General features: G+C 54.2%; 1 protein-coding gene across 1 annotated transcript in view; it reads left to right on the forward strand.

The window, feature by feature from the left end:
* The window catches only part of SORCS2 (sortilin related VPS10 domain containing receptor 2), a 459133-nt gene that overhangs the window by 29509 nt on the left and 416295 nt on the right, over positions 1-13329 (forward strand). The gene's annotated exons all lie outside the window — the stretch shown is intronic.

The following is a 13329-nucleotide window of genomic DNA, read 5'->3' on the forward strand; positions in this document are numbered from 1 at the left end:
CCTATCCATTCATCCATCCATCCATCTGCCCAGCATCCATCCACCTGTCCATCCATCATCCACCCATCCATCCATCTAGCCAACATCCATCCATACTCTATCCTCTATCTAACATCCATCCATCCATCTATTCTCTATATTCTATCCAATATCTATCCATCCATCCATTCATCCAACATTTGTCCATCTGCCTATTTCTCATATGTCCATTAATCATCCATCTGTCCATCATCCGTTTATCCATCCATTCATCCATCCCTCTGCTATTCATCCATCCATTTGTCCATCTATTCATGCACGTGTCCATCTATTCTCCTGTCATCTGTCCTCATGTTCATTCATTTATGCATCTATTCACTCCTTTGTTCACTCACTCAGGAAACATTCCTGGAGCCCCTGTATTGTGCACTGGGAATATCCAAGTGACCAGGACAGCCTAATGAAGGAGAAAGGCCCAAAGTAACAATGCAGATAGTGGACTGTCCTGCAAAAATGGCCAGCCAGTACCTTGTGGGGACACAGAGGAGGGAGAGCACCATTCCTTATATTGGGAGAAGATCTGAAGGCTTCATGGTGGAGGTGGCTTTTGTACTTTAAGAGTGAGCATGATTCCCATAGTTTGGGTGGTGAGCAGAGAAGGTGCTTCAGGCTGCGGGTACAGCATGGGCAACAGTGAGGGGGCACGTGTGGTGCACTGGGGAAGGGGAGAGACCCAGGCTGGGAGAGTATGGGCATGCAGGGCTTTTTTGGGTGGGGGCGTGAGACTAGGGGGGGCTTGGGCTGGATTGTTGCAGGTGGAGGCATATGGGTCTGGTTTTGTGCAGCCCTGCTGCTCACAGGATGTCTGCGTTAGCCAAGCACTGTTAGAGATGCTGATGCTTGGCCCACCCCAGACCTGCACCTGACAAAGCCCGTGGGATTGGTAGACATGTTGGTTTGGGAAGCAGTGTTTAGGGCGGCCTCTGGAGAGGGTGATGGGAGCATTCCCTGCATTGCCCGGCCCTGGAGCATGGTGTGGATAGGGGTGGCATAGCAGAAGCTGCAGATTTGGGGGAACCTGTGGGGGCTGAGGCCTGGGGGGCAGGGAGGAGGGGGGGACAGGTGGGGACGCGGCTCTCCCATGGGGGGAGGCTGCTGAGGCTTGAGCCAGCGCCCCATCTGTTCCCAGGTAAGCCCCTCTCCAGGTGCCGCCCAGGTCCCTGGGGCCCCGTGGTCTGGCGCCGGGACACCTGAGAGCACTAGTTAGGGAGCGAGGCCTGGTGTGCCGGCCTCATTATGTCACTCTCCATGGCAGCCCAGGATGGCGGATTTATTCTTTTCATCATCTCTACAGCCCCCCAGGGGTCTGGTCCCGAGCTCTTAATTTGCTTCCCTGCCAAGCCTCGTGGTCCGTGACCTTTAGACTCCTGCTCAGCTCCGACATTTCAATCGGAGCGGAGCCCTGAGCCGTGGGGCTTTGCATAATGGGAGGGGGGCTGCCCGCACCAGCTGCTGCTGCTTTTCTGGGAGGCCCCGTGTTGTGCAGAAGCCTGCCTTTCCTTTATCCTGCCAGGGGGTCACCCTAGATCCCCCATCTGTGGGCAGGGACACTCTGGATGAAACCAGGGCACTCAGTTCAATTCCATTTAATGGAGGACCATTGGCACCAGTTTGGAGCTGGGCACTGGGGTCAGGTCAGGGCTGGGCCAGGCTCTCCACATCCCTGTCCCCAGGGAGCATGGGTCCCAGGTGAGACATGGTGGGGCAGTCGATGGGTGTTGCAGAGGTGGCGAGTGTCACCGGAGTGGCCACTGCCCTGCCAGATCAGAGTATCTGAATGATTGCCCTATGAGATGGGCACTGTGGTTGTGGTCACCTGTGTACTCGCGGGGACCTGGGAGGGTCCATCTTGGCCTGAGGCTGCACATCTGGAGAACAGCAGGGCTGGGATTGGATTCAGGAATCTGATGTCAGAATTGGATGTATCTGCTGCTTCCTGGTGGAGGTGGCCAGAGTCAGGTGTCCCCGCCCCAGGGAGGTGAGGTTGGACTTCCCCAGCACCTGCCAGGGGCAGTGTACCCCAGGACAGTAGGTACAGCATGGGGAAGGCCTGAAATGTGCTGGAGCAGAGAGAGGGCTGCCCAGAGAGCTGAAGGGATGGGCCCGGGGGCCTGCCACCCACTGAGGACTTGAGCTGCAGAAGCTACAAGGGGACAAAGGGGACAGGAGCCCTGTGAGCATGTTTGGGGTGACCGTGACCGTGTCTCCTGGCTGGTACTGAGCACTTACTCTATGGCAGCCAGAAGCCTTAACTGTATCCCCTGTAACCCCCACAGCAGGCCTGCCAGGTTGTTGGTCATATCACACCTACAGGCCAGGACTCCGGGCATAGACGAGGAGCACACTTGCTGGCTCAGGGCAGGGGCAGGTGCTGGCTGCTGTGGGGGTGGGGGCACAGGAGAGACGCCAGGGCTGTGACCCAGGATGGGGTGGATGGCAACTCCTCACTGGGAAGATTAGAGGGAGTGTTTGGGTAGCCAGGCCCAAGAGAGCACAGCTTCCAGGGATGGTGGTGACAAACACTGGCTGTGCCCCCAATGCCACTGAGGTCCATTTTGACTGCTTGAGTGGCGTTGCGAGGCCAGACCCTGGTTGGGCACAGGGGAGACAGTGCCTCTGGGGTGTGGTAGGGCCATGTTCCTGAGCACTCAGCAGGCGGAGACTCTGGGGTTTGCTGCAGAGGTGAGAGATGCCTCTGTCTGGATTGCAAGCGCAGCTTCTCCTGGCAGTGGGCCCCATGCCGTCATGTGGCTGTGCTGGGGTGTGACTTGCAGGCAGGCGTGAGCCCCTGTGAAGCATCGGCTGTAAGTGTTGCCAAGCCCTGAAAGAGCCTGCATGCATTCCCAACTGTTTACCGGGCATTTTTGTGTGCAGGCACCCTTCTGGGTGCTGGTAATAAAAGCAGGGAACGAAGTAGGTGAAAGCCCCTTCTCCCCGGCATCCTAGTGGAGAAGGGGCTGGCTAAATACACAGATGAGCAAACACATACCTGTGTATGTTCACATACGTCCACCCGTGGGACCGGTGTCCACCTGTGTCCACTCCGTGTGCTGTGGAGACAAATGGGTGGTAGAGGACAAAATATCTGGAGATGGAGGCGGTTGACATTTTAGGGGCGTGACCAGAGGACAGAGGTGACTTTTGAGAAGTTCTGTGAGGGAATGGAGGGAGTGAGCCACGTGGGCATCTGAGCTCTGAGCAGCCCAAGTAGGGAGCAAGTGCAAGGGCCCTGAGGCAGGAGTCTGTCGGTCTGTGTGAGGCCCAGCAGGGTCTGTTGGTGGGAGAAGAGGCCGGGAGACGGTGGGGCGGAGCGGGTGTTGGAGCCCACATCCTCAGAACAGTTGGTTCACTTGGTCTCACTTCTCCCTGCAGAGAGAGGCAGGGGTGTTTTCTAGATGGAGGCCCCATACCTGGGGTGGGGTTGGGGTTGGATGGCTCCCCCGGGACGAATGAACGGGCTTCGGTCCAGCCGTCCTGACCACGCCAGCCTCTGCGGCCATCCCCTAGGTTGTGATGGTCATTCGTTGTCACTGGCAGGGGCGCAGGAGGAGCCGGGGCCTTGAATCCAGCCGAGAGTGCAAGCGGCGCGTGGAGTTTCTGACAAGCAGCAGGTCATGTGGGCAGTTTTCATCTACTCTGGGAAACCCAACGTTAACAAAATTGATTGCAATAAAAATAGATGGCCTTTTCAGCATGCCCGGTGAAACTCATCATCCAGAGGGATTCCTGCTTACAACAGTTTTTATCTTGTTATTGGAAAAAGTCCGCGTTCTTCCCATGGCTTCCCAGCCGTGTGTATGGAACTCCCCTGCAGGAGGGGCGGCTCTCGACTCTGAGGTATCAGCAGCGACCCCCTGGACGTTACCGGTGAGGAACCCCCCCCCCCGCCCCCCCCGCCGCCCGATCTGTCTCAACAGAGTCGCAGCCAGGGAGCAAATAGCATGAGCCCCGCATGCCCAGGCCCCAGTCTGACTCAGGCTTTTAAGAGTTTACTCTTTTCGCATATTCACTTGTTTATTCAGCCTTTTTATTGAGTGCCTACTGTATACCAGGGGTGGTGCTTGGTGGCTGCAAAGAGAGCCGGCATGACTCTGTGTCCTGGAGTGTTCGGTCTTGTGTCTCATTCTCTCCCAGCCTCTGTTGTCCCGTCTGTAAAGTGGGAGTAATAGTACACGACTCGTGGCTGGGGGTGTGTTGCAAGAGTCCACATCAGATCCTGCGTGAGACAGCTCTTTGGACCCAGGAGAACGCTGGGCCCGAGGAAGGAGACCTCTTTTCTCTTTTTCCTTTATGGGCTGCACTGTCGATGTTTTGTAGAGCTGGGTTTCTCTGATTTACACCATGATCCATCTGAAATGTGATTTCTTTTCTTCCTTCTTTTTTTTTTTTTTTTTGGTTTCTTTTGCTTCTCAATTGGAGAAGTACCAAAGTGAAAGAATGCTGTGCGGAAACGTTCAGAAGTTTTAAAGATACTAATGGATCGTGGACCACGGATATTGTTGAATGTCTGTCATCTGAAACGTGAAGTGCATTTTCTTTTGGAAACAATGGTCTTTTGGATACATTGGCAATAGAGAGACAAGGTTGTATTGCACCTGTGATGGGAACGAGGAGGCTGTGTCTTGTGGGCAGAGGCAGAATGAAATTACTGTAATATGACTGTTCGGTGAGCCAGACATGCTCAAAAGAATAAACAACAATTTTATCAATTTTGGAAGCTGGTGCTTGAGGAAAAAATCCAGATTTAATTAGAAGAGGCTGTGAGGCTAGAAGGAGGCTTTGTGAGGGGTTTGAAGGGGACCCCTGGGTGCCATAGAAGGCTTTAGATGTTGCCAGTGGTGTTCTTTGCTGTGGATAAAACCAAATCCAGACGGAGTCTGTCCTGCTTAAAAGTGTAGGTATATGGCCCATGCTGCTGTCAGATTTCTCAGGCCCCTGGGTGGGAGACAGCTGGGCTCAGAGAGGCAGCGCGGTGCACAGCCCTTCTGCTGGGCAGTGAGACATACTGTCGGTTCCACACAGCTTGGTTGCTCTCAGGAGTGAGCGTGTGTGTGCGTGTGTGCATATGGGTGGGTGTGAGTGCGTGCATGCATGCACACACACAGGAGGTGGAGGATGCTGAAAGCCAGGCCTATGCATTGTCATGTTTGTGCGATGACGAGTGTGAATCTGTGTTTGAATCCAGCTCCTCCTTTCCCGACACCAGCTTGGTTGCTTTCATCTCTGCTGGGTCCATTCTGGTTCAGTCCTGGCCGTGTGGCCATGTTTCCTCCTCCAGCTCCGTGGGCTCTCGCTGCACACTGTGTCTCTCGGGCCTTCGTGGGCCAGGCACCTGCCACCACAACCCCCGGTGCTCAGAACCTCACACCCTACTGTATCCGTGCTGGGCTCACCGTGTCCCTTCCTCTGCAGGATCTTTTTGTCACCCTCTGCACTTTGGCAGCCCTTTCTCTCGCTTACTGGAGAGTCTCTTGACCTTGTGTCCCTCCTTTCCTCCTTCCTGCTCTGGTCCTTGGAGCCCCACTCTCTGGGGGGTGTTTCTTTGTGCTCTACCTGCTGTGGTCAGTTAAGGGGACCCTTCTCTGTCCCATGTCGGGGGCCCAGGGACACATGGGCAGCTCCTGGGCTTCTGCTGGGGTGTAGAGGGCAGTGACACAGGACCAGGGCAGGGCTGTGGCCACCAGATGTTCCGGCCTCCTTTTGGCAAGGACAGCTGCCCTGCAGAGGTGACATGCCTAATTGGAGCCTTCAGCCTATAGTGGGCCACCCCCCGGTGACTGGCACAAAATAGTACCTCTCTTTCTGTCTCTTTCCTGATTGTTTTCCTGGAGGGTTTCGGTTTTTCATTTTGAATATTCCTGACCTCTGTGCCCTTCTGCAAATGCAAGCTGGCCCCAGGCTGCTGTCCTCCTGTGGGCTGTCCTTAGTGACTTTCTTCTGACTCTGAGTGTCGGTTCTGGTCAAGGGATCTTTTAAAGGGGACAAATGTGGCCATGAGCAGAGCCTTCCAGGGGCCGGGCCCTGCCTGACGCGTCTGTGGGCATGACCTGAACTTGGGAGCAGGTGAAGCCCTCTGTGTGCCGCGTCCTTCCTGTGAAGTAGAAAGCAGAGGTTCTGGATGAGAAGTCTTCAAAAGACCACTTTGCCCTTTCGGATGTTAGCAAAGGGAATAAAAAAGAAAAGAAACAACTCTTTGATTTCTTTGTCTTTGAAGATAAAAGCCTAAGAGTATGTCAAAGAGGGTTAAGGGCCCGACGCGGCCTTAATCCATCTTGCCGCACTGCTTTGGGAAGATGACTGCTCTGCCTGGGATCGTTGGACCCAAGGGCCGCCACGTTGGTTTCCTCATTCGTGGGCAGGATGGGTGTTGAGAAAGGAGCCTGGTCTCCACACCGTGGAAGTGGGGCCTGATGTCAACTCCAGCTTCCCTGGGGTGTGGGGACTGGACATGTGGGCTGTGATAAGGATCCCAGTGCCATAGGTTGTCATGAGTGCTGCGGAATGTGATGTCATGGTGAGCTCATGTAAAGCCAAGAGCAAAGTGCCAGGTGTGCCGACTGGGCGCATTTAGGTGTCCATGCATCGTCGTCCTTGGCGGGCCAGGAGGCTTCCGTGTCCCTGTCTCTGGACCCAGGTCCTCAGTACGAGGCCCGTAACAGTAGCACTAACACTTCACGTGCTCTGGAGGAAGGCAGAGGAAGAGAACACCGGAGAGCATCCTTCTAATCGGGTTTTACTTCTGCAAAAATGTTTTACCAGCAAATTACTGTGAGGAGCCCTTCCTGGGGATTCATAATTTGTTTGATGCCTAATGTGATGCCATCGAAGGTGTCAGCTGGAATGAAAGATATACTCTAATTTGCCGGGGAGCACAGAGGCTGGAGTGATGGTAATTAGAAGCGATTATCTGCTCCTGATCTGCCAAATCTCTGCTCCCTTCCTGGTTCTCGAGGTCAGAGTGGAGCAGAGGTTGGAAGCACTGTGCTCTGCACTGAGGCTTTGCCACCTGACGAGCTCTGTCCTGTTGCTTTTTCTGGGGCTGGGGCATGCTGCATCACGAAGGCGCTGCCTTCTTAAGTGGCCTTACCTTCTCAGCTCTGGGTCCTCTTAGAATCTAGAAGCCATGACTGATCAGCTTCTCATGAAGAGGCAGTGAGAATGACCAGGACAGTAACCGTGTGAGGCTCTGCCCATGGGGCTGCTATTTGGTAGGAGCCTCTATGGACAGCGGGTGACAGTGGGAGGCATGGCCGTTAGAGCCAGCTTGACCCTCAGTTGGGGTTCCTAGATAAAATACAGGATCCTCAGCTAAATTTTAATTTCAAATAAACTGAATAATTTTTTAATATAAGTGTGTCCCATGTAACATTTGAGATATACTTACACTAAAATTATTTGTTGTGCATTTGAACTTCAAATTCAACCATTGCTTGGGACATGCTTATACTAAGAAAGTATCCAAATAATCTATTGTTTATCCAAAATCTAAATTTAACTGTGGGTCCTGTATTCTCATTTGCTAAACCTACAGCCTGAGACTTTGGCTTTTTGTATAACAGCCCCAGGCCTGCACTCTTGTGTGATGTGGTGGGAATGACAGTTCTGGCTGTGCTTATTCCCCAACGTGTCTGGAAGTAGGGGTGCAGAGTGACCCCACATGTATATCTAAATGCCCACTCTGCTCCTCCTGGTCCTCATGGGCCCTTGTCACCTTCAAAGATCTTTCCAGAGGTCCCCATTTCATGCCATGAGGTAGGTTGAGGGGGCCCATGGACTAAAGGCACCCACTTTCGTAAGGTCCTAGCTTCTCCCCTCTGTCCTCTGTCTAGGTCTTCCTGTTCCCCATATTTCCTCTTGGACCTTGGCCAGTGCCATGGGCCACAGAGAAGGCACTAGACAGTGGCCCAGGAGTCAGGCCCAGATTGTCATCTGGTCTACCATGAGCTCTCTGAGTGGTTCTGGACAGACCATGTTCATACTCACTCTCCTCACCTGAACACGAAAGTGAAAGGCTGGCCCCTGTACCTCTCATGCACTCAGTATTGCAGTCAACACCTATTTTATGGGCCACTCTTCTATGTCAGGCACCATGACAGGCTCTGGTGCTGTGATGGTGACCATCCAGACACCTCCTTCCCTGCCCTGCTGGTGTGAATGGTCTGATCAGAGGAGATGATTTGACATGGGAATATGCCAGAGACTCTGAAAGTCACAGCTCTTGGTACTACTCGTTAGTCTTCCCCTCCATCCTGGGGTCTTATTTTGTCTTCCATTCACCATTTGGATGCATCTGTCTGAGTATTACAAAGCCCCTTGCCAAAAGTGCTATGGGTGGTGGAGAATGGATGGAAATCCTTCTGAGCACGTGGGCCACATTGGTTAGTTTGGGATGCTCAGCCTTGGCTGTTTGGGCCTTCAGTTGACCTCCATGTTGGTTCTCTCATGCAGGGCTCTCCACCTACCCTCTGTGGGGAGCCAGTCAGGCTCATCCTTGTGGAAGTGGCTGAATGAGAGTTGTATGGATGCTCTATTGCCTTCTGAATCAACCCGTGAATCTTTAGCACAATGTGCATTGTCTATACCTGATGTCCTTGACCAGGCTTTCCTCTCCATCTTGGCCAGCCAACTGGGCTTTCACATCCTTTGTTCTCTGTCTCTGGAATGAATTTCTCCACCTCCATCCTGATTTCCAAAGCCTACTCATACTTCAAGACCCAGTGCAAATGTCTATTCTTGTGAAAAGCTTTTCCTAGCTCCCCAGACAAAATGCCTCCCCCTCACCCCAGATTCCACTGCTCATTATTTCCCCCAGAAGTTGAGCTGGCATTTGGTCCACCTAGTACCAGTCTTAGCTGTGAATGTGTCTGTATGCCTGGCCAATTGTTACTCTCAACATCATAGTGTCTGGAAAATGTTGGCCAAGTGGGATGCTCCCAGGGACCCCAAGAGCAGGTGGGCTGCAGCTCATGATGATAGTTTCAGAGGGTTGTTGGCCCTGGTCCTCTTTGGGGTTCCCAACTTTGAGTTTGGAGCTCTGGCTCTGCTCCCTAGGGGTGTGTGTGTGTGTGTGTGTGTATGTACTTCCAGGCCTCATCAGCTTACTCGCCCTCCTGCACAAATTCTGGGTAATTGCACTCTTGGTCATCATGTAGAATGTTCTGGTCTCACCAGCAGCACTCAGGCAAGCTATAGAAATAGGCAGGAGCTAGATTTTGGATTTGGTCTTGGACTTTGGGCAAAGGTGGGTCTAGGAATAAAGAAACCCTAGCCAACCTCTTCTCTGCTAGGTCTAGCTGGAGAAGTGGTGTTCAGAGAAAGGCCATCTCCAAATTTAGTGGCTCCTTGGATGACTTACAGGCCTAGGCATATGGTCCTGCTCAGCATTTACTACAGTGAAGGACACAAAGCAGAGGGAAGAGGTATGTGGCGTAGAGTCTAGAGAAGAGCAGATATGAGCTCCCAAGGGCCATCTCCTGGTATAGTCACATTTGGTCATGACAACACGCAGAGTCTACCAGGCAAGCCCACTGAGACTTGGTGCCCCAGGTTTTTACTGGGGGCTGGTCTCATGGGTACCCTCTGCCTGGCATTTCAGAATTTCAAACTCCCAGGAAGAAAGCAGATGCCAACTCAGAGCACACTGTCCACACAAAGAACCGAGGCCCCATTGAGCTGCTTTTATCAGTTGGGGTGGTGGGAACACTCTCGACATCCATGTTCACAGAGGCTGTCCGGCAGGTGTGCCTCTCGAAGTAAGGCCAGCGGGCAGCCTGCTGTGTTAGCACCCCCGAAGTAGCAGAGCCAGCCCTCCCACCTGCTCTTCCCTCTTCTGATGCACTCCCCTTTCATGGGCACACAGGAGGCAGACCGGGTAATGGGATTCTGGGGGACTGGGGTGGATTGACTGGGTGGGAGGCCCACAACCAGGAGGAAAACACTCGTCTTTCTTCAGGGCCGGGTTGTCCCCTTCCTGCCCTGCTGAGTCACCTGTCCTCTTTGCTTCTATCCCTGATGGGCTCCTGCCTTTCCTGCAGGGGGCAGTAAGGGGAGATCACATTTTTGAAGCCCTTGGGAAGAGGGTGGCTCTGCCAGGAACAGGGGCTACCACCCTCCCTGACCTCCAGCACTCAGCACCCCCCACCTCCTGCTGACTCTCCACTGGGGCTGGGCGCACCCCAGCTTGGCTGAGACTCCCAGCTCCACCGCAGAGGCTCTTCCACTTGGAACAAGTTTGGGGGGATGAGTGTTTGTCTAAAGTCAGGCACTTAACCCACATGCTGTGGGTTAGCTCCAAGATCATTCTCAAGGTGGAGGTGTGAGGGCTATAGGGCTATAGGGGCGGCCTTGTCGTTCCCTGCTGACACCCACAGGCTCTAACATGAGCTGCTCCTCTGGGAGGTGATGACATTCCATATGTGGCCTGCTGTCCCACTGGTCTCTGCCTGCCACCTTGGGCCACCTGCTGCTACCTGTGAAGTGCAGGGTGCCTGGCGGGCCTGCCAAGGCCCCTTTCACGGGTCATGTGTTCTTGGGGGGGGGATGGAGGGCACGAAGCAGGCATGGCATGGGTTAGGCCTCGGCATGGCATCCCTGGTTCTGAGCACCCAGGGCCCCAGTGAACGCCCCCACCACCAGTGGACCAGCCCACTCCCGGCTGGCTCATTCCCACCCGACCCAGCCGGCTCATTCCCACCCGACCCGGCCCTAGCTGCCTCCCAAAACTCTTGTTAAAACATTAGGGGAAATCCTTTTTGGACAATTAGGAAATGCAGGAGCAGCCCAAACAGGCTCCTTCAACTGTTTTTGTTCTGCCAAGCAGACGGTTTCCATAATGTTGGTGAGGGAACCCGTGTGCCTTAATATGCAAGTCAGCAAGGCTGGGGATGCCAAGCCCAGCCAGGCCCTTGGCCTCCTCCTTGGCCGACTGGGTGGGAAGTTGGGGAGGGGAGAGAGCAGCCCTGGGAACACACGGTGGCAGCTGCTCTGGGCCCCAGGGGACTCAGGCTCCCGCAGGTGTGGACAGGAACACAGGCTCAGCCCCCCCCCCCGCCCCCCGCTGCCCCACCATGTGCTGGAGCATCCAAGGGGGTGTGGACAGTGGGAGTCAGGGGAGGAGGCTGGGTCTCCTCTGCCCCTTCCTGCTGTAATTCTGCAGGAACCTGGAATCAAGTCACTTATGGTCCCTTATTACATTGGAATAAGAATAACAAGGGCACCTGGGGTCCTGGGGTTCCTCTGGGTACCTGATCAGGACTAATGTGAGATTTTTGGTGTAGGATGGTCATTATCTCTGTTTGATTTCAGTTCCCTTTGAAATAATTCAGGCTTTGGACTCAGAAAGACCCAGATTCAGCTCTGGCTCTCACCACATACATGGCTTTTGTTTTTTCATCTATAGAGTGGGAGTGATGTTAGCACCTCCCCGCAGTGGTGGTGACGATTTCACATGAGGACATTCTGCTTGAGTACCTGGCGGGTCAGCAGTGAGGATCTGAATCGTTGTTGTGGTTGGTGGTGTTATTTGCCTGGCTACTCAGGGTCCAGAGTAAGGCCTGGTGTGGGGCAGGTGCTTGGGGCTATGGGGCTGGCCTGTGCTGGGTGGAGATGTATGTCCTGGCCAGGGAGCTCGGGGCAGGGCCACTTGGCTTTGCAGATGAGGAAACAAGTATTCAGAAGCAGCGAGGAGCTAATTTAGGGTCACAGCCCTGGGCTCCCCATGCTGAGGACTGAGAGGGTGTGCATGCAGTGGGGCTGGCTGCATTTGGCACCCAGACTGTGTGCTTGGCCGATAGTCCATAAATAATGAGCTGGCTGTTATTATCAGTTAGTGCCACCCTGGCCGTGTGACAGCTCCCGATTTAGCTATCACAGGGGATATGTATGAAGTCACTTTGTTCAGATCCCCAAAAGGCACTTACTCAGACCACTCAGGTTTTCCCATCTCAAGCTGCACTAAGGGCGGCCCAGGATGGCCTCTCCTTCCCTTTTGGAAACCATGTGTGGCCCCTGTGAGTTCAACAGGAACCAGTAGCCTGTGTCTGGCCTGCACGTAGCCTCGAGCATTTTCTGTGCCCAGGAGGGTGTGGGATGGTGGTCTCACAGGTGGGAGAGTCTGGGCTCCAGCCTGTGGTGTAGAGAGACACCGTTGGTGCTTCATGGAGGCTGGAGGGCTGGCTCTGACCCAGGCAGCCATGTGAGGGTCCTTGGAAGGGGCAGGGGAGGAGGCCACAGGCCAGGCCTGGGGCTAAGATTCAGAAGCGACTCAGCTTTGATATAGAGGATCCTTTAGGGCCCTGTAGGAGCTCAGGGAGCTTTGGGGTGACCTCACCATCTGCCTGCAGCCCAGCAGACCCTGTGGTTCCCCAAAGTCCCAGACACTTGTAAGCCCTCAGCCTCCTGCGATGGTGTCTCCTGTGGATATTTTCCTTCAGTGGCCACAAGATGCATCCAAAGGCCACTGGGTTAAAGGTTTGGCAGCAAAAAAGATGAGACTCTGGCTTTCGCTGCCTCTGGGGGATCCCTGGAGCTTGGTGGGCCAAGGGGTTGGAGACAGGTGGCCTGGAGAAGGTGCCATCTCTGGAGGGCAAGCTCCAGAAATGCACGGCTAATTCTGGAAGGAACAGAGCCAGAGCGGCATCCACTGAGCTCCCCGGCACACAGCCCATCTGCATGAGGAACCCACTACAGGGACCCAGGATGACTACAATTGGGGGGAATAATGAGTTCCAGAGACTCTGATGTGTTTTGGGCTTGAGACCTTGAACGGGGTGGCAGGAAGTGGATCGGATACTTCTGTAGGATGGGCTGTTGCACCTGGGAGAACCCTGGCTCCTGGTCCCCACCTAATACCCAGGGCAGGAACCGGGCCGGGCAGATGCTGAGCAAGGGCTCCGACCCAGCCTTGACCTCAGGCCCTGCTGTTCCCTGCCAGGTGTGGTCGAGCCTCTGGCTTTGGCCAAGACCAAGGACCTCACTGAGAGGTTCATGGGGAGCCATGGGGGCTCAAAGGAGGGTTGCAGGGGGCTTTAGGCTCTCCTTGTAAGCAGACGTTTTTAAGAAGAGAAAATCAGCCAGGAAATGTGCTCCCTCCCTGGTTGTATGCACAGCACAGACCAGTAAACATTGACACAGGGTCTCATTTAGTCCTTGGGGTGCTACAGGAAAAGAGGTGTCACCACCTACTGATGACGAAGCTGAGGCCTTGAGAAGTGAGGTCCCAAGTCAGGGTCACACAATCCATATTACATTCATGTCAGGAAAGGCTGGGACAATGAGGGAGGACTTCCTGGA

Source organism: Canis lupus, chromosome 3, assembly GCF_011100685.1.
Source record: "Canis lupus familiaris isolate Mischka breed German Shepherd chromosome 3, alternate assembly UU_Cfam_GSD_1.0, whole genome shotgun sequence".
Taxonomy (NCBI): domain Eukaryota; kingdom Metazoa; phylum Chordata; class Mammalia; order Carnivora; family Canidae; genus Canis; species Canis lupus.